This window comes from Pan troglodytes, chromosome 13 (genome assembly GCF_028858775.2).
Source record: "Pan troglodytes isolate AG18354 chromosome 13, NHGRI_mPanTro3-v2.0_pri, whole genome shotgun sequence".
Taxonomy (NCBI): Eukaryota; Metazoa; Chordata; class Mammalia; order Primates; family Hominidae; genus Pan; species Pan troglodytes.
In genome coordinates, this window is record NC_072411.2 from 45,097,629 (window position 1) to 45,124,169 (window position 26,541).

Genomic DNA, 26,541 nt, shown 5'->3' on the forward strand with positions numbered 1-26,541 from the left:
CGTGGAAAGCATAATCAGCACCATGTACTCAACACCTAGGTTAAAAAATAGCATTAAAAATTCTCTTTCCAGCTCACATTCTGCTCCCTCCCCAAATCCACAGATAACCATCGAATTATATTTTGTTTTCTTCATTCCCTTACTTTCTTTAAGTTTTAAACCCATGTATGTACCCATAAAAATCTATTAGCTAATTTTGGTTGTGCATGAATATTGTATCAATGCAATTATACTGTATATATTCTGCTTTTGCACATATTTTTAGATTCATCCATTTGTGGCATGTAGCTTTCCATTCATTTTCACTGCTGCTCAGTATTGTATTACAAATTTTACATTTGTTTTAGGGAAGAGTCATAAACCATCTTTAAGTTCTCCTATGTTACAAGTAATTTTGTAAATGATGTGAGGTGGTGATTCTATTTCATTTTTTCCCATATAGATAATTTATATTATTAATAATTCCTTCTATTTCATAAGACAGGTTTCTATATATCTATATAAATATAGATATGTAGATATATGAAAGCAATATATATATATGGATGTCTTTCTGGGCTATCTGTACTTTCACACTGGCTAATTTGCTTGTTTTTTCATCAATACTTCACTTCCTTAATTACAACAACATAGCAGGGCCTGGCATCTGCTAGATTAAATCTCTCAGCTTCTTTTTATTAAGATTGCCCTGAATTGTCCTGGTTATCCTGGGCCCCCTACTTTTTTTTATATTTTTGAATACATCTAAATAAATTTAGAATAAATCTATTGTGTTCCATAAAACCCCTGTTGGGATTTCAATTGAACTGCAATTAAATTTTAGATCAGTTTTGGAAGAATTGACTCAATAGTGAGCCTTCCTACCCAAGACCATGGCATTTATTTTCATTTATTTATGATTTCTTTAATGCTTCTTAAAATTTTTTATTTTCTCTATTATGGAAACGCACATTTATAGTTTGACAAATTCCTAAGTACTTCTAATTTTATTGTCATTCCACGTTATCTTTTTTGTTGTTGTTTTAAAAGACAGGGTCTCCCTCTGTCACCCAGGCTGGAGTGTACTGATGTGATTATAGCTCACTGCAGTCTCAACCTCCTGGGCTCAAGTGATCCTCCCACGTCAGCCTCTGGAGTAGCTAGGACTACAGGCATGTGCCACAATGCCTGGCTCATTTTTAAGTGTTAAGTTAAAAAAAGTTGTAGAAACAGTGTTTTGCTACATTTCCCAGGCTGGTCTCAAACTCCTGGCCCCAAGCAATCTTCCTGCCTCAGCTTCCCATATTCGGATTATACGCATGAGGCATTGCACCAGCCCAATGTGTTATCTTTTATAAAATTTAACATTTAACTGATAATTGATACTGTATATACATGAATTCGATTGGTATATATTTTTAATATGGGAAATTTTATGCAAATGAGCACATTTTTCTCCCTTCCTTCCTTCCTTCTTTCCTTGTTCTCTTTCTTTCTCTCTCTTTCTCTTTCTCTCTTTCTTTCTTTCTTTCTTTCTCACAGGTTGTCACTCTGTTGCCCAGGCGGAGTGCAGTGGCACATGATCATAGCTCACTGCAACCTCCAACTCAAACACTTGAGTGATCCTCTGTCCCCCGTTTCCCAAGCAGCTGGGACTACAGGCACATGCCACGATGCCAAGCTAATTTTTAAAAATAATTTTTTTTGTAGATTCAGAGTCTTGCTATGTTGCCCAGGCTAATCTCAAACTCCTGGCCTCAAGCAGTCCTCCCTCCTCAGCCTCCCATTACAGGCATAAGCTGCCACTCCTGGACCTCTTTTTTTTTTTTTTTTTTTGAGACAGTCTCTCTCTGTCACCCAGGCTGGAGTATAGTGGCACGATCTCAGCTCACTGCAACCTCTGCCTCCTGGGTTCAAGCAATTTTCATGCCTCAGCCTCCCAAGTAGCTGGGATTACAGGCATGGGCCACTATGCCCAGCTAATTTTTGTATTTTTCATAGAGAAAGGATTTCACCATGTTGGCTAGGCTGGTATCAAACTCCTGACTTCAGGTGATCCGCCCACTTTGACCTTCCAAAATGCTGGGATTACGTGTGAGCCACCACACCCAGCCCCTCATTTTCTTTTTGATTTTTATTTATTTTCCTCTGTTTTTCTTCCTTTGGATTTAGGGATGTGTGTGTGGAGATGTATTGAGTCCGTTTTTTCTTTCTATTTGTGTGGAAATTATACACTTATTCTTTGTTATTTTAGCAATTACTCTGGCTATTTTAACATGCAAATATAATGAAGTTTAGAATTAGCCATTTTTATAACTCTCCTTCTGACTAGTTGAAGAAATGAGAATGCTTTAACATCAAACAGCTAACTCTTTATTTATACACTATTGCTATTCATTACAGCGTTTTTAGTCTAGCTTCCTCCCTCCTCTTTCTCTCTCTCTCTCTCTCTGTCTCTCTCTCTCTCGCTAATGTTTGCTATTTCTCCCTACAATTCAGAATTTTATTTATGGATGAAGTACATATATAATTTATTACAATTCATTTTAATGAAAAACTTTTAGTGGTAAATTGTATTAGTCTTTGGGAAAAAACATTTATTGATACCATTTTCTCATTACTTAAAAATAGTTTCACTTCATATAGAATTCTATGTCGACAGTAATTTTCTTTCAGGAAGTAGAAAATATTAAGTTACAGTATTTTGGCTTCCATTACTGCTGTTAAGCATTCAGATCATCAGAGAAATGCAAATCAGAACCACAATGAGATGCCATCTCATGCCAGTCAGAATGGCAATCATTAAAAAGTCAGGAAACAATAGATGCTGGTGAGGCTGTGGAGAAATAAGAATGCTTTTACACTGTTAGTGGGAATGTAAATTAGTTCAACCATTGCTCTTAAGGGCTCTTTGTCTTTAATGATCTGCACTTTTATTATGATGTGTCTAGGCAGTTATTATTGTGTTTATTCTATTTCTTTATTTGCTGTCTATCCAAGATTTGAGGATTAATTTTTTAATTTCTAGAAAATTCAGAAGTATTATTTATTTATTCAATTATTACCTCTTTCTATTATTTCCTTTTTAAAATAAAAGGATATATGTTAGAATTTTTCACTCTCTCCTTTATGCCTTTAACCTCATATTTTCTATTTCTTTGAATTTCTGGGCTGCATTCTTAAGAATTCTAAAACATATATTTTAGTTTCTAAAAGTTTCATTAGATTTCTTTTCAAAATTCTTTCCATTTGTGATCTTTCGAATGTGCTTCTGCTTTAGGCATTAGTAGTGGACATTCTCGTTCCCCATTGAGCTTCCCTGCATCAGCTGTTTTGCCTGGTGGCTGCCACCAACGCTTTTAGCTACCTCCCTCCTCAAACTTTGGGGTCAGGCCACCCACTATAAAGGATTGGAAAAAAAAATGAAAATATGAAAAACTTACACTTTGTATCAGTCAGGAGAAGGATAATCTTCACACTACAGTTTATGCTTCAGAAGCCACCCCTTCTCTGTGGATTAGACCATGACTAGAAGTTTCCTGAGACCATCCCTTGCCCAGCTCTTTTGGTGATCCCCTTCACTTCCTCTGTTACAGGTTTCCCTGATGAGCACTCCTTCAATAAAACATAGTCATCCAAATCCCAGTCTCAAGCACGGTGTCACGGGAACCTGATCTAAGTCAGCATTTTCTTTATTCTTAATTACAACTAGTTGATAGTCCATATCTAATATATAATGAATGTACAGTTGTTTCTGTTGGAGTTCACATATGATGCCTTGTTTCCTTTGTAGTTTTGTGATTGATAGCTTCGAACTGCTCATTTACCTTGACCTTTTGAATTCTTTGAAAACTGAGTTAAGTCTGATTTTCCGGAGTTTTTATGTTTGCTTCTGTCAGTTGCAGAGAATCAATGAGAAGAACACTTTAAATTCTTGTTTTCAGTTTTTTTCCAATCACATAAGTAGGATTTACCTGAATATATATATAATATATAAACATATATTTATATAAAATAAAAACACATAAAATATGAAATATATAATACAGTATAAAATATATTTTATGTAAAATATATTTTATGTAAACATAATTAAATATATATTTACATAATATAAATATAATAAATATTTGAAGCAATTGTATTTTTAAAAAATTTCTTCTAAAGAAAACCAGGATACATGTGCAGAACCTGCAGGTTTGTTACATAGGTATACGTGTGCCATGGTGGTTTGCTGCACCTATTGACCCGTCCTCTAAGTTCCCTCCCCTCACCTCCCACCCCCCAGCAGGCCCTAGTGTGTGTTGTTCCCCTCTCTGTGTCCATGTATTCTCGCCTCCCACTTATGAGTGAGAACATGCGATGTTTGGTTTTCTGTTCCTGTGTTAATTTGCTGAGGATGATAGCTTCCAGCTTCATCCACGTCCCTGCAAAGGACATGATCTCATTCCTCAATACTATGGCTACATAGTATTCCATGGTGTATATATACCACATTTTCTTCATCCAGTCATGCAAATTTATATGAATGTCAATTCTTTTATAGTGATCTTCTGGGGCTATTACAATATATAGGGCTGTTTGTTTAAAACTAATTATATTTATTTCATGTTGCTTTAACTTATTAAAAAACAGACTGAAGAAAGACTGGGTGTGAAGTCAGTAAATTAATTTCAAATTAAATAAACTTTTCTACAGCTATTTTATGCTCAATAACTTTCTACTTATTCTTGAGTTCAAAACTATATGGGTTCACATTTAAATTATATAGTGTATTTTCTCCATAAACTGAAGTTGTTAGAACATTGATTTTTTAAGTAAATGGATTTTTGCACCACTTCAAGAAAGAAACCTTCAAACAGCCTGGAAATATCACATCAATAAAGCACAACCTGGGAATCAATGGATTAGGGTACCCTGTTACTGAGATTACGGATGTGATGCTTATGTGGGCCATTAGCATGTGCACTGTGTGTATGATATGCTCTATGTTCTCTTCCCACTAATAATTTTATTTTCAATTTCAGCAAGATTTAGTCTCAAATAACACAATAATAATGGAGGTCATTGTGAAGTAGTGGATGTAAATAGATCTGATGTGGTTTTGGTTTATTGCAATAATTGTTTTGACTAATTCTCTAGTTTTTCAACTTTTGATTGTTTAAGATGGTTCTTGAGTCCTTTTGACATGACCCTATCTATTTTTGATAACTTCATAGCCTTTAATATCAAAACAGGTAGGCTTATATTACATATTTCCAACTTCAAACTTGTTATTTATTTATCTAAGACTATACAGTTCTTTTCAGAGAAAAACCTTCTTTAGAAACCAGAATCTTAACAGGAAGAGTGCTCATTTTAATTGAGCTGATAATGTTTCTAGGATTTTTAGTTAAAAGAAAATACATATTTTAAAAATATAAATTATATTTTTATTTCATAGTGGTATTTTCAATTTTGTCTGGGATAATAAGATGTTTTGTTTAACTTGTTTGATTTTGTAGTTTTATCTTTGTGGGAAGGACCTGGTAAGAGGTAATTGAATCATGGGGGCAGGACTTTCCCATGATGTTCTCATGATAATGAATAAGTTTCATGAGATCTGTTGGTTTCATAATGTGGAGTTTCCCTGCAAAGGCTCTTGTCCTGTCTGTGCCATTTGAGACGTGCCTTTCACCTTCTGCCCTGATTGTGAGGCCTCCCCCGCCATGTGGAATTGGGTCTTACTTTTGTAAATTGCCCAGTCTCAGGTATGTCTTTATCAGCAGCCTGAAAACTGACTAATATATTAAGTTGGCACCAGTAGAGAGGGGCACTGCTGAAAAGGTACCCGAATATGTGGAAGCAACTTTAAACTGGGTAACAGGCAGAGGTTGGAATGGTTTGGAGGGCTCATAAGAAGACAGGAAAGTGTGGGAAATTTGGAACTCCCTAGAGACTTGTTGAATGGCTTTAACCAAAATGCTGATAATAATATGAATAATGAAGTCCAGGCTGAGGTGGTCTCAGACAAAGATAAGGAACTTCTTGGGAACTGGAGCAAAGGTGACTCTTGTTATGTTTTAGACATAAAGCAAAGAGACTGGAGGCATTTTGCCCCTGCCCTAGAGATTTGTGGAACATTAAACTTGAGACAGATTATTTAGGGTATCTGGAGGAAGAAATTTTTATGCAGCAAAGCATTCAAGAGGTGACTTGGTTGCTATTAAAGGCATTCAGTTTTAAAAGGGAAATACAGCATAAAAGTTCAGAAAATTTTCAGCCTGACAATGCAGTAGAAAAGGAAAACCAATTTTCTGAGGAGAAATTTAAGCTGGCTGCAGACATTTACATAAGTAACAAGAAGCTGAATGTTAATCACTAAGACAATGAGGAAAATGTCTCCAGGGCATGTCAGAGATCTTTGTGGCAGCCCCTCCCATCACAGACCAGGAGCTTTAGAAGGAAAAATGGCTTCGTGGGCTGGTCACAGGGTCCCTCTGGTGTGTGCAGTCTAGGGACTTGGTGCCCTGTGTCCCAGCAGCTCCATCCATGACTAAAAGGGGCCAAGGTACAGCTTGGGCTGTGGCTTCAGAGGGTGGAAGCCCCAAGTCTTGGCAGCTTCCATATGGTGTTGAGCCTGGGTTCACAGAAGTCAAGAACTGAGGTTTGGGAACTTACACCGAGATTTCAGAGGATGTATGGAAATGCCTGGATGCCCAGGCAGAAGTTTGCTGCAGGGGCAAGGCCCTCATGGAGAACCTCTGCTAGGGCAGTGAAGAAGGGAAAAGTATGGTGGGAGCCCCCATACAGAGTCCCTACTGAGGCACCACCTAGTGGAGCTTTGAGAAGAGGGCCACTGCCCTCCAGAACTCAGGATGGTAAATCCACCACACACCTGGAAAAGCTGCAGACAATGCCAGCCTGTTAAAGCAGCCAGGAGGGGGCTATACCCTGCAAAGCCACAGGGGCGGACCTGCTCAAGGCTGTGGGAGACCACCTCTTGCATCAGTGTGACCTGGATGTGAGACATGGAGTCAAAGGAGATCATTTTGGAGCTTTAAGATTTGACTGCCCCACTGGATTTCAGACTTTCATGGGGCCTGTAGCCCCTTCGTTTTGGCCAATGCCTCCCATTTGGAGTGGCTGTATTTACCCAATGCCTGTATCCCCATTGTATCTAGGAAGTAACTAACTTGCTTTTGATTTTACAGGCCCATAGGTGGAAGGGCGATGTTTCTTTCTGGAGGCTCCAGGGAGAACTCTGTTTTCTTACCTTTTCTAGATTCTAGAGGCTTCCCACAATCCTTGGCTTAAGGTCCATCTTTAAGCTTTGTCTCTGATGAGACTTTGGACTGTGGACTTTTGAGTTAATGCTGAAATGAGTTAAGACTTTGGGTGACTGTTGCGAAGACATGATTGGTTTTGAAATGTGAGAACATTTAAGAGGGGCCAGGGGCAGAATGATATGGTTTGGCTTTGTCCGCAGTCAAATCTCATCTTGAATTTCTATGTGTTTGGGGAGGTACCCGGTGGGAGGTAATTGAATCATGAGGGCAGGTCTTTTCTGTGCTGTTCTCATGATGGTGAGTAAGTCTCATGATATCTGATGGTTTTATAAAGGGGAGTGTCCCTGCCCAAGTTCTTCTCTTGTCTGCCATCATGTGCGATGTGCCTTTCACCTCTGCCATGATTATGAGGCCTCCCTGGCCATGTGGAATTGTGAGTCCATTAAACCTCTTTCTTTTGTAAATTGCCCAATCTTGGGAATGTCTTTATCAGCAGTGGGAAAACGGATTAATATACTAATTTATAGCTAGTAGGTAAAAAGCCAGGGACTTGCCATTAGCGTTGGAAGTGGGGTTGTGGGGGCAGTCTTGTGGAACTGAGCCCTTAACCTGTGGGGTTGAATGATATCTCCAAGTATATCATGTCAGAATTGAATTCAATTAGAGGATACCTAGCTTGCGTTCAATGCAGAATTGCTTGCTGGTGAGGAGAAATCCCTATACACATTTTGGTGACCAGAGGTAAAGCATTTTATGTTGATTCTTGAGTGAGAGAATAGAAATAACACTGGTTTTTTCCCTATGTCCTTACAACCACCAATTGGATACATTGTTTCAGTATTTTGAAATTTTTCATTTAATTTTTATAAATTTTTTTTTAAATTTTAGATTCTACAATATCTCCAATTCTTCAGTTTATTCCCTCTTACTATGTATAAGTATTTCCCCAAGTTTCACTTTATCTTTCTATTACTTTTTTTACATAATAGAGCTATAAAGGCAATTCACAATTCTCTCTTTTCTCATATATAATATAGAGCATATTATAAATACTCTACTTTGGAAAATTATTCTTTATAGGAAATTACAGATAATATTTGATGAAGAAAATCGAATATAATCATTTTTCAATACTTAGGATAACAGATTCAGGCAAAGATAAACATTAAAGGAAAAGTTAGTGAAAACTATTAATATATAGTGGAGGCATCACGTTGTTACGAACTTCATTGATCAATACTGATACCATTAAAAATGGAACAACATGTAATTATGTGCTCAATGTGATGAATATGAAGTAGACTGCACCACTCTGCAGTACAGTCAGGAAATAAGAAACCAAGTCCAATCAAAATAGCCCTAAAGCTACCTTCCAGTTTATAAAAAGTATGAAGAATAGAGGGGCAATTAAATGATTCCATAAAGAGTCAAATACAGGGCATGCAACATAGCTGCTGATTGGATTTATTCAACATGTCAGTGGCATGAATACAATAGGAGGCAGGTAGGGGAGAAGGCACTACCCTGAATTATGAGACTGAAGAGATATAATAAACAAATGCAATGTGTGGACTTGGTTGGGATCTTCATTCAAAGACCAACTATAAAAAGACATTGTTGTGAGAATTGAGGAAATTTGAATGAGAAATGTATTTTTATCTAATTTGTTAGCTGTGATAATAGTATTGTGGGAGTAAGAAGCTATTCATATTTCTATATATATATACCAAGTACATAGGAGTGAAATAATACAAAATCTGGAATTTGCCTTAAAATTCCTCTGCAAAATTATAAAAAAGAACGATGACAAACTAAAAAGGTGTAGTATTCTTCTATGGCTGCTATAACAAATGACCAAAAAACATAGTGACTGAAAATAACCCACATTTATTATCTTACAGTTCCATAGGTTAGAGGTTCAACATGGGTCTCATGAGATCAAAAGCAAGGCCTTGGCAGGGTGACGTTTCTTTCTGGAGGTTCCAGGGGGAACTCTGTTTTCTTACTTTTTTTAGATTCTAGAGGCTTCCCACAATCCTTGGCTTAAGGTCCATCTTTAAAGACAGCAATGTTTCATCTCTCTACCTATTCTTTCATCCTCACATCTTTCTCTAACCCTTTTCTTCTGTCTTCCACTTTTAAGAGCCTTTTTGAGTCTATTGAGGCCAACTGGACAATCAAGGATTATCTCCCTATGTTAAGGTCAATTGATTAGTGACCTAATTCCATCTACAATCACAATTCCTCTTTGCCATATAATGTAAAATATTCATACCTCTAAGGATTAGGACATGGACATCTTTGAGGGTCATTAGTCATCTTACCACAGGAAGGAAGGAAGGAAGGAAGGAAGGAAAGGGAGGAGAGAGGAGAGGAGAGGTAGGAGGGAAGAAGAAAAAAACAGTATGAAAAAATCTTGATAAATTTGAAAACTGGGTGAATAATATGTGGAATTCTCTCTATTTTTGTTAATGTTGGAAAATTTAATAAAAACAATGAACAGTGATGACTTGGATGAGAATTTATGTCACCTGCCTCAAAATTTATGACTTCAATAACACCTTGTATGTAATATTTTTCACCATATATTCTGATGTTGGAAACAATCCCTTCTGCCTTTGTATTAGTCCATTCTCACACTGCTATAAAAAATACCTGAGACTGGGTAATTTACAAACAAAAGAGATTTAATTGACTCACAGTTCTGCATGGCTGGGGAGGCCTCAGGAAACTTACAATTATGGCAGAAGGTGAAGCAGGCGCCTTCTTCACAAGGTGGCAGGAGAGAGAAGAAAGGAAAAGTAAAGGGAGAAGAGACCCTACAAAACCTTCAGCTCTTGTGAGAACTCACTATCACAAGAACAGCATGGGGGAAATCATCTCCATGATCCAATCACTTTCCACTAGGCCTCTCCCTTGACATGTGGGTATTACAATTCAAGATAAGATTTGAATGGGGACACAAAGACAAACCATATTATTCCACACCTGACCAAATCGCTGGTCTTCACTTTTCAAAATCATGCCTTCCCAACTGTCCCCTAAAGTCTTAACTTGTTCCAGCATGAACTCAAAAGTCCAAGTCCAAAGTGTCATCTGAGACAAGGCAAGTTCCTTCTGCCTATGAGCCTGTAAAATCAAAACCAAGTTAGTTATTTCCAGGATACAATGGGGGTACAGGCATTGGATAAGTGCTCCCATTTTAAATGGGAGAAATTGGCCAAAACAAAGGGGCCATAGGCCCCATGCAATTTTGAAATTCAACAGGGCAGTCATTAAATCTTAGAGCTCCAAAATTATCTTCTTTGATTCCATGTCTCACATTTGGGTCAAGCTGATGCCAGAGGGGGGCTCCCATAGTATTGGGCAGCTCCAACCCTGTGGCTTTGCAGTGTACAGTTCCCCTCCCAGCTGCTTTCCCAGGCTGGCATTGCAAGTCTGCAGCAATTCGAGGTGCATGGTACAAGCTGTCAGTGGATCTCCCATTCTGGGGTCTGGAAGATGGTGGCCCTCTTCTCACAGCTCCACTAGGCAGTTCCCCAGTGGGAACTCCATGTGGGGGCTCCAACTCCACATTTCGCCTTTGCACTGCCCTAGCAGGTGTTCTCCATGAGGGCTTCGTCCATGTAGCAGACTTCTGCCTGGACACCCAGGCATTTCCATACATCCTTTGAAATGTAGGTGGAGGCTCCCAAACCTCAATTCTTGACCTCTGTGCACCCGCAGGCCCAACACCATGTGGAAGTTGCCAAGGCTTGGGGCTTGTACCTTCTGAAGCAATGGTCTGAGCTGTACCTTGGCCCCTTTCAATCACACGTGCTGGGATGCAGGGCACCAAGTCCCAAGGCTGCACAGAGCCTAGGCCCAGCCCAGGAAATAATTTCTTCCTCCTAGGCCTCTGGGCATGTGATGGGAGGGGCTGCCATGAAGGTCTCTGACATGTCCTGGAGACATTTTCCCCTTTGGTCCTGGTGATCAACATTCAGCTCCTCGTTACTTATGCAAATTTCTGCAGCAAGCTTAAATTTCTCCCCAGAAAATGGATTTTTATTTTCTATCACATGGTCAGGCTGCAAATTTTCCAAACTTTTACACCCTGCCACCTCTTGAATGTTTTGCAGCTTAGAAATTTCTTCCACCAGATACCCTAAATAATCTCTCTCAAGTTAAAAGTTCCACAGATCTCTAGAGCAGAGAAAAAATGCCACCAGTCTCTTTGCTAAAGTATAGCAAGAGTGACCTTTGCTTCAGTTCCTAATAAATTCCTCATCTTCATCTGAGACCACCTCAGCCTGGACTTCATTGTCCGTTGTCTATCAGCATATTGGTCAAAACCATTCAACAAGTCTCTAGGAAATTCCAAGCTTTCCCACATCTTCCTATCTTCTTTTGAGCCCTCCAAACTGTTCCAACCTCAGCCTGTTACCCAGTTCAAAGTCCCTTCCACATTTTTAGGTATATTTATAGCAGTACCCCATTCTCCTGGTACTAGTTTACTGTATTACTCTGTTCTCACACTGCTATAAAGATACTACCTGAGACTGGGTAATTTTTAAAGAAAAGAGGTTTAATTGATTCACAGTTCCACATGGCTGGGGAGGCCTCAAGAAACTTAGAATCATGGCAAAAGGCAAAGGAGGCATCTTCTTTACAAGGTGACAGGAGAGAGAATAAGGTAAGAGTGAAGGGGGAAGAGCCTCTTATAAAACCACCAGCTATCTCGTGAGAACTCACTCATTACCATGAGAACAGCATGGGAAAACTGCCCCCATCATCCAATCACTTCCCACCAGTTCTCTCCCTTAACACATGGGGATTACAATTCAAGATGAGATGTGGATGGGGACACAAAGCCAAACCATATCAGCCTCCATATTTTAAAAGCTTTTGTCTGTAATTTTCTTATAATAGGCTTCGAAGAAAACATTGGATCCTGCATTGTATTTGTGGACAAAGTATTTCCTCCCTCCTTTAACATAAGCCACTCAATAATGTAGTTAATATTTCTGTTTTTGTTGGTGTATACAGTACTTACACTTGTGCTGAACACTTAATTCATCCCATCATGAGCAGATAATTAATGAGTAGTGTGTAGTCCTGACGAGTAATATCTGCTGTACATATTTACCTTGAGTCTAACAGTGGGGCCTTTGCCTCAAAACAGCAGGTTATAGAAACTCCTTTATAATTGAATCGGATTCACTGTAAGCCCACTGGAAAAATTCAGAAATACATGAAATTTACAAAACATAATTTTAATAGATACCAGTTTTCCACATGTAGAAACTCAATTTTACTCTATTATCCAGTTTGAAGATAATTATAAAATCTTCAGATTTGAGAGCATCTAAATGCACTGGCTATGTCTTATTTATTATCACACTACAACCTTCTTTGCCTTAGAAGTGCCTCAAAGACCCTCTGCCAGTGCCCCACCTAGGACTGAACTTGAGAATGACTTATTTGTCCTAAATCAAATGAGAAACATGTTTTAAAGCATGATTTCTCAAGAAAGACAAACAAGCTAACATTGGATTCCTTGGCCTCTGTTGAAATTTCAATTTCACATACTCACAATGTTATTTTAGGTGAAAAGAATTTCATTTTTATGCCAATATTTACTAAACAGAGGTCTTAATTTTCTCTTTCCCAGTATGTGGGAGCTTCACTTCATGCAGCTCTCTGCATGTTCTATTGTGTTAAAACAGCAAGCTTGTCAAGAATGGAGACATTGCAGCAATATACACAGTCTATGGGAGACATTTTCTCTATGGGTTAAAGTAAGTTGTTGGATCAAAGTCAGGACATAGATGCTACAGCTGGTCTGGGAAAAAATGGCAATTAAGAGGGAAAAAAAGAACAGAAAGAGAGAATCACAGACAGTCTTTTTTTAGGTGGCAACAACAGAACCAGACTGCTTGAAACTGGTAACTGACTCCAAATGTCACATTTTTCACTGAATGCTAAATAATATTGCTATTTTATAACCATTACTTGGTTATATTGGTGGCCATATTAACTTCTTTCATAACAAGCTTGTTACATATATTTTTATACATTATATTTGTTGTCCAGATTCTTTCTTATCTTTCTTTGTTTCAACAGTGCTTAGGAGGATTGAAAAGAAGCAGGTTAAAGGTTCGGGGACACTTCCCTTGAATGGCTTTCAGTCAGTCTAGCCAAAGGCTGGCATATTCATTACAATCAATTCATGCACTTCTGTGCAGTTTAACATTCGGCGCTTGTGTGATTACCTATTCATTAGAAAATAACTTATTTAGCTTAAATGTATACTTGTGTCAGAGAAAGTAAAAATATAAAAAAGCAACAACAAAAAACTAAAATTTTAAGTACTTTCTCTGGCAAAGTTGAGTAACTTACAATAATCATAAGTGAGAAAAATTACTGTATAATAACCACACTTCCAGGTAATATTGGTGATCTAACTCACAGAAAATGTTAACAAATGAATAAAAGTGGTACAAACATGAAAAGCCCTTCCAAAATGATAAGGGACAAGAGCATATTAGGAATGTCAACTTACTCAAAGCTAGAAAGTAGAGGAAACTGACTTAGCAGGCTGCAGAAAAGTTCGAAGATAATTGCCTGTGTGAGAAGGGGAGGTTATCAAAGAGTAGTAACTGATCCAAGTCAAAGAACCATGGAAATGTTTCAGCATTGGAGGTACTAGTTATCGCTGAAGGCTACGATGCAGGGGAGTTGGAAAACAGGTGATTGAAAGTCTGTAAAGTTAGCAGTTGGAGCCCAGATTCTTTCCTCCAGCCTGTGCAACCAGAACACTGAATCTTCTCCACATCCATGATAGTGGGAGTTTACCCTCTAGAGAAGATGAACTAGTATAGTTCTGGGCTTACAGACATGAGTACATCCGAGGAGGCAGATGAGTGAGCCATTTGATAGAAAAATAGGGTGATTCAGCAACATTTTGCATTCTAAGTGGTGAAAGCCCCAGCTCCCTTTCCCTACTTAGCTCCTAAGAACTTACTCATACACCCAGGCTTATACTCGCCTTTCCCCCAGCACACCCCAGGAATATGATTATAGATTTATCTCTGGGAAAACTGCCCAGTCCAATTGATAAGAGCTACAAATCATTACATCGGGCTCATTGTGGTACAATGGTGTCCACCAATCAAAAAGTTCTGCCCTTGCACAAAATGCTTGCACCTGGTTTTTAGAGTTCCAGTTTTAAAAATGAATGCACCCAAAGTATCACCAGACTGTCAACCATAACATTTAAAATTCAGGACAGAGTCCAAAAGGACAAACAGGAAACAAACAATTCAATGGAAACAGTGAAGATAAAGCACAGGGAAAAAAGGTATAATTAATATATTCAGAGAGAAAAGAAAATACCGTGGAAAAACTATCCTCTTAAAAAGATACAGAGAACAAGAAAGAGCTTGTGAAAATGAAAGATGTAATATAGGAAATAAATAATTCAAGAAAATTTTGTAATATAAAATTGAGAAACATTTTCAAAATTAGAACAAAAGAGAATAATTAGATTAATGCAAGAAGTCAGCAGATGGAAGTTATTTTCAATTCGGAATTATATGACAAGCCAAATTATCAATTAATGTGAAGGTAGACTGAAGATGTTTTTCAGTAAGCAAAGTCTTAGAATATTCCTTTCCCATCTACTATTTTAAGCTCTGAAGGAACTAATTTGAGGATCCCAATAAACAGAGACAACAATGTTGAACAAATGTAAATGAAGTCAATTGTGAACTCTAAAATGAAACTATACAGTAAAGGAAATATTACCAGAGTAAACCAGGTAAGGTACAAAATATGACATATTTAATATTAAACATTGCTAAGTCCCCAATATATTTTACCTCTGTCCCTACTCTTTCATATGTACACAACACCAGTTGTAAATAATATTAATGTAGCCTTAAGCATGCAAACAATGAATATTGATGTGATCAAAGTCATGATTTCATTATATTTGGAGGATGAGGAAAGAGAAAATGTGTATGTCTGTGCTTGCATGCAGGCACATTGTGGGAGAGGGAGATGTGTGACAGCTAAATCTTTAATTTTCACAATAGGGAAAAATGTAAATTTGAAGATACAAAATAGCAATCAACCCATATTACTTAAAAATATTGAGCTAAATATAAGTAGAAACAGCAAAAATAGTTGTAAGCAATTCCCTATTTGCAGAAATTAAGATAGATGTGAATGGGTCAGAGGACCATTATTTTTAGCATAAGCATTAAAATCTACAAATAACTACTCTGTAAGCATTAAATTCACAGGCCCTGAAAGCAAAATATAGGGTTCAAATACTGTTTCCACCACCTAATAGTTGTGATATTGTGGCTTAGATATTTAATGACTTTATTTCTTTGTTTATAAAATTGAATACTAATATTAGTGAATCATATTGATATCTTACAGATTACGTGAGTTAATATGTGAAATCACTTAAATAATATTTGGCACAATTTATTAGTATTAGTACTGCCATGTGGCTGTTAACTATTTACATGAATTACATCAATAAAAAATTACAAAGAAGGCAAACACATAGTAAGATACATGGAAAGTAGTGAATAAATAGAAAGAATCATTATATTTCAAAACTGAAAGTTGATGAATATTCAATAATGAAATAAAGTATGTTTCTTATTATCTAACATCTAAACAAGAATATTTCACTAATTATGCTTAATCACGAAAAATTCATCTGTTTCTTTTGTAACTACCAGTATGTGAATATATTGCCAAAGGTATAAATTAAAATAGGCTTCTAAAAAAATAGATATCTTATTCACTGAAAAGAATCAAGACAGTACAATTGATTTCAAACTAATAATTAACATTTGTCAGAAGGATAATTAATCCTTATGTTAATATTTCCTCTGTTCTGCTGAACATTAGTACTACATCTGATTTAGATATGTTCATATAGTAGTAGATATGCTTTCTATATCTCAATTTGACATTAAGAAAATTCTAAATTCTCAACATATTTTAACACATCTCTACCTTTTATAACACATCTCTACCTTTAATATACAGTGAATTCAAAATTTCAGCAAAATTGATATTGACATTTTTTTCCTCTTCAATGGAAGTGAAAGACTTTTTTCCCCCAAATATCAACTCTATTTAAAGAAATGCTGTTAACTAAGAAAAAAAAAATCAGGTAATGTTTTGATCATGGTGCTTTTATTAATTATAACATGCAGTAAATCATGTTTGTGTTTTTATTTATATTTTCAACATACAATGTAAATAAGAACACCTCCAGATATTCTTTTGGCAGGCACAAAAACTGTTTATTCGACAGATGATATAGACAATAATGTATGGCTCATAATTAGGGAGAAAGCTGTAATTTAAGAAGTTCTGATGGTATTCAAACAGTTTGTGTGTAACTAAACTACGGCTGTTACTGAATGGCAGCTTTAAAACATTTTAAACATGTGGACAAAAAATTGAATTTTTATTATTGTAAATGAAAAAGGAGATTTCTGGAGAAGCTAGACAACATACTGTAATCCAGGCTTGAGTGAGTTGAGGAGGAATGGTGTCGTATAAATAGAAACCTGCTCTTCCACACATGGGCCAAATCTTTGCCTCGAGTCCTCATGCACAACACACTCTATAGGGAAGTATGGGGTAACTGAAGAGACAAGTATTTCTGTATGGTACACATCCTGTGCAAAGATCATTACTCAGTGATACACATATACATTCAATTTAATTGCTAGTCAGTATAACATGCATAAATCCTTAAGCTATTTCAATTCGTAATTGATATGGCATGACTAAAATTTAAGCAGGTCTCCATACTTAAAAATAAAGACAATACATCACTTTCAATTATTTTGAGCCTTAATCATCATTTTGGGTTGTCTTTTTTATTGTCAATTAAGTTTATTACTGCACAATTGACCTTTCAGAAGTTCAGAAATACAAATACAGCTTTCTTTGGCCAATTTTGCAAAGTTACATTGCCACAACCCCAAGAGCTGAGTTTGTATTCCATGGTTGACCCAATTTTCTCAGACTAATACAGAAAGAAAGTTTACCATGTAGACTAAGCTCTTCTACAAATAAAGAAAAGTTCAATTTTCCTGATTTAAATATTATGTAGAAATTTATATTTTCATAAATGGTGAAAATTAGAATACTGTAGAGCTAAATAATAATCTTCCATGTTTCCAAGTCATAAAAATCAAAATATTAAAAATGACTGTTATTAAATTGACTTATCATTAATTTCCTTTAGACTTGAAGATATAATTAGAAATAGAATTTACTGAGAACTTACCAATTCCAAACACTGTGCTATATGCTTTACATAAAATATCACATATAATTCTCATCACAATATTGTGAAGTAAAGGTTGCCACCATCTTCATTTTATATATGAAGAAATAGAGGTTCATGATGTAAAATAAATACTTAGTTTTCATTTTTTTAACATACATAATCTAAAAAAGAGGAAAGATATCACATGATAATATACAACATCATAATATACAACATCATACATTTTATTTGGATCTGGAAGTATTTTTATTCTGAGTATCTGAGGGTCAGGAAAGAATCAAAATGAGACATGTTTATCTTCACAAGTTTAGGCACATCCTGGAAATGCTGAATAATATATAATTTATGAAAAAAGTAAAGTTTGTGTGTGTGTGTGTGTGTGTTTGTATGTGATGACTAAAGGAAAGAACAAGTTATTCAAAGGACAAAGACTAATCCAATCATTACTGCCAGGCATATAACACTTAAAGACATTTCTAGTCAAAAAAATTTAGGTATGAAGAAACTACATGATAATGAAAAATTATCTACATTTTCCTCTGTTCATTCAACTCATGTTGTATTTAGTTATTTAAAAGTTATTTGCAGCTTGTAAAACATTTCCAATTTACTTTCATAGTGTTTTTTTACCAGACAGAAAATGAAGAATGGGAAAAGAACAAAAAGGAAAGGAGAACAAATTAGTAGGACTAAGAAGATTAATTGCTGGTTTTCTTTTGAAACATTTGTCATATAGAAAATTCAATTCATTTTATTTGCTATATTTAGATATTAAATAGAAAATCACTTGTTATTACAGAATCCTACATATAGTAGGAATTTAAAAAATATTTGCTATACATTGAGTGCCTAAGATGTATAATGTAATATTTTGGCTGTTTGGATGGTTATAATGAGAACAAGTTATATCTCTCAAAGTCTTTGAAAATCTAATTCTACTTCATCTACTTATGTCAATTAAAATAAAAAGTAAGCCTGCTGATTGACTCATGCACTACCTTAGAATGAAAAAATATAGAGCAGTGGTGTTCAATGAAAATTATACTGTGAATTTGTAAACTGTATATAGTCTAAAGAATGGCTTCACAAATGTAGGACAAGGTATGTGGGAGAAATAAAGGTACCTACATTGTTAAATATAAAAGAGACAAAATAAACTTTTTGTGTTAGTAACTCCTACTAGAGTTAATTCATATCAGAGTTAAAAGACAACTTCATAAAGCAATAATTATAAAACCATGTTAATGGGTTTATAATGTGTAATGGTGTCATTTGTATGACAATAATAGAACAAAAAAGAGCAGGGAATAGTGATACATTGAAGCAATGTTTTTATATACTATTGAAATTAAGTTGATTTTCATTCAAACTACAATGTTTTAAGTTAAGATGTTATTTTTATTCTCAAGAGCAATCTAAGAAGATTTTTTTAATAATAAGGGGTTAATCAGTAAGGCATACCAATTTAAACATGTATGCCCCTAACAACAAAGCTCAATAACACATAAAGCGCAAATCAAATTGATGGGAGAAATAGAAAATTCAATAATAATTGTTGGATACTTCAATATTATATTTTTAATACTTAAGATAACATGGGGTAGAAGATCAACACACAAATATAAGACTAAAAAACTCTATAGACAAAATAGACCTAATAGATATCTATAGAACACTTCACCCCACAACAGTAGAATGCAAGTGCACATAAAACAGTCTTGAAGATAGACCATACATTAGACCATAAAACAAATTTGAAAAAACTTAAGAGTTGAAATCATACACAATTTGTTTTCCAACAACATGGGATAAAATTAGAAATCAATAACTGAAGGAAATTTTAGAATTTCAAAAATCTGTGGAAGTTAAACAGCACACTCCTCTGTAACCAAGGGTCCAGGATGGAATCATAAGGCAAATTTAAAAGTAGTTTGAGGTGAAAGTAAACAAAAATGCAGCATATCAAGTTATGGAATACAGCAAAGGCAGTGCTTAAGAGAGAAATGTGTAGCTAAAACATCTATGTTTAACAAAAATTAAGTTAAATTAATAACCTAATCTTTCATGTTAAGAATTAGAAAAGGAAAAGTGAACTTAACCCAAAGAAAGCAGAGAGAAGAATAGTAAAGCCTAGAATGGAAATTAATAAAATAAAGAATAGAAAAGTAATAATGTAAATCTACTAAGCCAATAATTGGTTCTTTGATATTTTAACACCATTGACAAATTTTTCACTAGGGAAACCAAGAAAAAAAAGTAAAATTGAAATTACTAAAACCTGGGAAGAAAGTACAGACATCATGAATAATTTTACAGAAATAAAAAGAATTAGAAGGAAACACTGTGTAAAATTTTGTGTCCTAACAACTTAGATAACCCAAATGAAAAAAAAAAAAAAAAAAAACAGAAACATACTTCTGAAACATAAATGAAAAGACATGGAAAATCTAAATACACTTAAAAGGTTTTAGTTAGTAATTTTAAAACATCCAACAAAGAAACTTACAGGCCCAGATGTCCTTAATGTTGAATTCTATCAAACGTTTAAAGACTTAACAGCAATACTTTATGAACTCTTCTAAAAAATAGAAAAGGGAACATTTCCCAACTCATTCTACGAGACCAGTGCTATCTTCATAACAAAACCAGAGTATAAGAAAAGAGAACTACAGAGTCTATCTATTAGTGATATTGACTCAAAAAGAGCAATTACAGAAAACTTACTGCTGACATCATACTTAACAATAAAAGACTAAATGCTTTCCCCTAAGATCAGGAAGGAAGCAAAGATATCTATTCTCCGCACTCTCATTCAACAAAGAGTACTGGCAAGCATAATATTGCAAAAATGACAATAATTTTAAAAAGACGTAGAGATTGAAAATGAAGATATGTAACTGTCTTTATTTGCAGATGACATTATTGTCTATGTAGAAAATTCTAAAGACCAATTTTAAGAAAATTCCTAGAACCAATTAATCATTTCAGCAAGGTTACAGGATATAAGATCAATATTCAAAAACAATTACATTTCTACATCCTAACAATGAACATGGATGGAAACCAAAACAATGAATATTTGGTAGAAATCAATATTAAAGACATAGTACCCTTTGCAAGTGCTCCAAATAAAATGAAATTATCATTTATAAATTTTGCAAAGCATGCATAGGATCTGTATGCTGAAAATTATAAAATGCTAATGAAAGAGATCAAAGAAGATCTAAATAATTGATGAGATATTCTGTATCCATGGATTGGAAGAGTCAACATAATAAAGATGACAGTTCTCCCTAAATCTGTAAGTTTAAGACAATTTCTATTAAAAACCTTGTCAGCTTTGTATATTTTTATTTATTTATTATTAGCTGGTTACTTGAAGCTTTTTATAGATGTAGACAAGTCTAGTCTAAAATTTATATAGAATGACAAAGGATGTACAACAGCAAAAACTATTCTATATTGTATGAAAAGAAATAATGTGAAAAATCACTCTACTTGACATTGAGGCTTACTATATAGGTACAATATTCAATATAGTGTGGTACTGGAGGAGGAATAGATAAAAAGATCAACAGAACAGAAGAGAGAACCAAGATGGAGACCCATACAAAAGTGTCCCAGTGATTTTTTTCAAAGGTGAAAAAGCAATTCAACAGAGGAAGGTACCCTTTTCAAGAAATGGTATGGGAGCAATACCATTAGATAATACAGGAAGATACCCTTTTTAAGAAATGGTATGGGAGACACTCATCAGCAGAAGAAGAGACCTTGACCTAAACCTCACACCTCATATAAAAATGTGCTAAAAATGAATCACAGACTTAAATGTGAGACATAAAACCATAAACTATTAGAAAAATACTTAGGAGAAAATTATTAGAACCTAGGGATAGGCAAACAGTTCTTGGACTTGATACCAAAAATATAGTTCATTAAAAAATTAAGTTGAACCTTATCAGGACTGGAAAGACCTGCTCCAAGAAAGATCCTGTTAAAAACATGAAAATACAGCCTACACAGTGGGATAAAATATTTTCAGACCACACATTTAAGAAATGTCTTCTAGCTAGAATATATAAATAATCCTCAAATCTCAGCATTAGTAAGACAAATAATCCAAATAGCAAATGGGCAAAAACCCTAAAGAGATATTTCACTGAGGAGAATATACAGATTTTAAATAAGCACCATTTATATTTAGTAAAAAATAATAATTAACATGTTTAGCATTGTTAGCCATTAGGAAAATGTGAATTAAAACAAAAATGAGATATTATTACACACTTATTAGAACAGCTAAAAAAAATCATGATAATATCAAATGCTGTTGAGGTGAAGAAAAATTGGATCACTTATATTTTGCTTGTTAGAATGTTAAGTGGCATATCCACTCTGCAAATTAGCTTGGCAGTTTCCTTTAAAACCAAAAACATGCTTACAATAGAACCCAGCAATGGGACTCTTGGAAATTTATACTGGAGAAATGAAAACATATGTTAATGCAAAAATATGCACACAAATATTCATAGTAGCTATATTCATAATAGAAACTGAAAACAAGCCACATGTCTTTCAATGGATGAATGGTTAAACAAACTGTGGTACATCCATATCGTAAAATATACCCCTAAATATGAAGAAACAAATCAGTAATACTTACAGACACTTGGATGAATCTCAAGGGGATTATGTTGAGTGAAAAAAGCGTGTCTCAAGAGGTTACACACTGTGTATCTCAATTTACACAACATTTGTGAAATAACACATTTTACAGATATAAAGAACAGATTGGTGGTTGCCAGGAGTTAAAGACTGGGAATCAAGAAATTGCTGTGAAGGGGTAACTTGAGAGTACTTCATGGTGATGAAAGATTTCTGTATTTTAATTGTTGTGGTTATATAATGCTATAATGCCATATCACGTAATGAAATGGCATAGAACTATACACACACACACACACACACACAAGAGAGCCTGTGTAATTGTGAAATATGAATAGGTTCTGTGTATTGTACCAATGTCAATTTCCTGTTTTGTTATTGTGCTATAGTTATGCAAGATAGCAATTAGAGGAAGGGAAGTGAAGGTGCGTCAGATCCCCCTGTATATTTCTTGGCAACTTCTGCTTTATAAAAGTTTTTTTAAGAGCTAGCCATAAACATGCAAAACTTATCACTTCCTATTCATTTTACTTTTATCCATACTTTTCAGTTTATGTCTATTGTATCTAAATATGAAAAAATACTATAAAATGGCATATTTTGTTCTACTTCTGCATTCCTTAACATTACATTGATAGCTTAAAATAAGCCATGGTAGAAGTAGTTATACCATGGAAATTGGCAAACACAACAAAACAGGACTTGACTTATTTTTTTATTGATTTTTTAGACATAAAAAAGAGAATATTAATAATTTAGATAAAACTTTTAAGTGTGTCATGGCTGTAGCTGCTACACTGAATAACATTTTTTAAATGGGGAAATATTCTTTCAGTATTCAAAACTATTATCTGTTTCATCAAAATGTCACTCACATCATTGAGGAACAAGTTAATATTTTTGTTGTTTTATTTTCATCTGGCACATTACTGTAAATAAATAATCAGCCAAAATTCATGTCCGAAGTATACTCAGATTACTAGTCGTTAAACATCTACCAGCACATCCCAACTTAGATTGATTATGTGGTCCTGGTTCTGGAAGAACTCACAAGTGGACAGATATAGGTGAAGAAACTGAGGAACCTGATTTCACTATTAAAATGTAAACTTCTGCAGCTACAGAGCATGCTGGGAATTCCATAGCTAATAAGATGGGAGTAGATTGAGCCATGTATAGAATTGTGGGCAACTCATGACTTAGGCAAACTCCGTGTGTTTTAGGTAGTGTGTCCACACATGCAGTTGTCCATTTAATCTCAACAATAATTTGTTGCAGTTCCCACACACTGAAATCATATTGGAACTACTTAAAATTCTCTGGAATTTCTAATGGTGGTTCTTTTTGGTCAGATAATATAGACATAATTTTTCAGGTCATAAATCTCTGTTAAGAGATTGAACAAAAAGTACCTGATTGACCAAAAAGTATTCTGTCATGAAGGAGCATTCTTAGCCTACCTCCCAATGGACCCCAGTAGACTTCCAACTTGCATTTGCAGCAGGCAGACACTGATTTGTCTTTATCAGGGTTCCCAAGGTTAGGACTTGTGTTTCTATCCTCTGGGTTCCAGGTAGGCAGGAATGTGTGTACAAGGAGTTCTTGTGAAGGATTCTGTTGAAGCAAGTCACTGTGCCTTCCCTGTTAAAGCTGCTTTGGCAATAATAGAAGGACATTTTTACCTCTTACTGACTTGGGGTTTCAGGGGAATTGTGAATTTCTGAGAACTCCAAAGAATTAAATAATGATGCATCTATAGAGTTAAGAGTAGCAGATTTTGGTTGTACAATGCTAACAAGAATAGGAGCTCACAGCAGTAGAGGATAGCATTAACATTATTCTAGATTGGGGAATAAATAGTAGCTCAGTGTGCTTATCACTACCTAATCTCATTGGTGCTGGTGGGACACAGATAATGATTCAGAGAAGAGTGAATAATTAAACCTGACAGCATATAGAACTTCAGGGAGAAGTCCAAGTTGCTTTTAGCATCCATAATTAAGTGATTTCAGGTCCTATTTATTCAGTGAGGTCACTGTAGTGTAAAAATACTCTAGTAACTGTAGTCCCAGCTACTCAGGAGGCTGAGGCAGGAGAATCACTCTAACCCAGAAGGCAGAGGTTGCAGTGCGTCGAGATAGAGCCACTGCACCCCTGCCTGGGCGACAGAGGGAGACTCCATCTCAAACAAACAAACAAACAAACCCTAGTAAAAACTTGTAAATTGTCCCAGCATTCTCTTAATCCCTCAAATTTCTCCATCTATTGGTGACCTTCATATTGTCTTCAGTGTCTGTGTGCTCTCCATTCACTTATAAGCACCGTTGTTTTGATTATAAGTATTTCTTGCCTGGGTTAAGGTAGTAGAGTCCTACTTTCTCTGTTCTCAGTCTCATACCCTCCTAATCCATACTTCACAACATTGGCAATACACCAAACTCCAAAGATGTCCCTTAATGAATCATTCCTGTTGGTGCTTATGGCCACGTGTATTCCCTTCCCACATAGAATATGTCCATAGAATATGTCCTGGTCCTGTAACTTGCTGGGATCAACAAAATGCAGCAGAAGTGACATTGTGTAACTTTCCAAAGCTTCATTTTAGGAAATCTGCAGCTTCCACTTTTACCACTTTGAATGTTACTCCTTGAAGCCAGCTACCACACTATGTAGACCAAACCAGCCACATGTAGAGTTCTACATGGAGGAGAACCAAAGCCCCAGCCAACAGATCAAACTGAGTTTATAGCCAGCACCATCTCTGCTGTTAGGTAAGTGAGAACATTTTAGACTTTTAAGCTCTCCCAGCACTTCAGATCATATCATATTAAGCAGAGGATTACTTATTCAACTCACACAGTTGTGAAAAATAATAAATTGTTTCTGTTTTAAGGCACGAAGTTCTACGATCATAAGTTAGTTACAAACAACTGACTTTTTTTTTAAAAAAAACAACTCATACCTTGAAGTGAGGTGTTGATGTGACTAAAACTTAAAATATCTGCCATTGCACTTTGCAGCTCCACCCTGAAGTTCCACATGAAGACACTTGGGTGAGTCAGATGGGAATATTGTTCCTGTATACCTCATTGCTTTAGCTGGTCACTTGGAAGCTTGGAGCAGAATCCTTCACATTAAAGGATGGGATTGGGGGAGATGAATTTATTTTCTCACTACGTGTGCAGACTGGAGCCCCTACTGCTATTGTCACCTCACCCACAGATTGTATTTATGTTTATATATATGTACATAAAAAGTTTTGTGACTTCCTCTGTCCTTTCCACAGCATAGGACTTTGAATAACAACGATAGGGAAAACAATGGAATGAGGGTAGATTTGCACAGACTGGAGCACATTCTTGCACAAACTAACCACGTATCCTGGTGAAATCTAGATGGGTTTGAGATATTGTCAATGAATCATATGATACCTGGCTATTTCAAGTTTCTGTAAAAGAAGGGGAAATCTAAAATAAATACCCTTCCATATATATATATATATAAAATATATTTTTTTTAACAAGAAAACAAGAATGTGAAGAACTGGAAATTATTAAGAAAGGGTTTCCCTTCCTTTAAGCTCAGAGGTACTATTGGTTAGGAGTTGACTAAGTCCGCCTGTAAAACACCACTCCCCTTTCCAAAGTTGTGCATATAATATTGCAGGTTAAATTACTTTATGTCAGGTCCTATAAAAAAAGATGTGGTTTCAGACTGAAAACATGTTTCACAGGTGTTTGCTTCCTTTCAAGGCAGAGTTCCCCATTCCCCTGGTGCAAAGAATGCTATGTATATTTTGAAATATGGCTGAGAACATGTCATTGGTTTCTGAGGCCCAAGGTGAAGGACTCCTGGAAGCCACACTGTGTAGTGTATTTGAGGGATCAGTCGTCCCTCTTGTATGTGGGCCTGGTTGCCCTACCTCAAACAAACATGAGTTTTTCACACAAGGAGAGATGGGGGGTGGTGCTGGGAGTCCTCTCCCTCTCCTATTGCATCCCTTTTCTTATTATAAGGTGCTCCAATCCTCCAGCAGCCAACCTCCTGGGTTTGAAAAATTTCAACTTATCTTTATCCTTAATCCTGACATTGGCTGACTTGCTACTGAGCCTGCTTTAAAAATCTACAGTCCTGCATTCTTAGGTATACAGGGGAAATGTTGAATAGGAGGGTGGAAAAAACAAGAATTTTGTTTGCCAATTATTGCATCTGATTCTTCTAAGTTTGAGTTACACAGGGCTAATTTATACCCCTTTTTCTTGGGTTTTGGGGGTGGTGGAAGGTGGGAAATTTGGGTGATTCCTTGACTGTCAA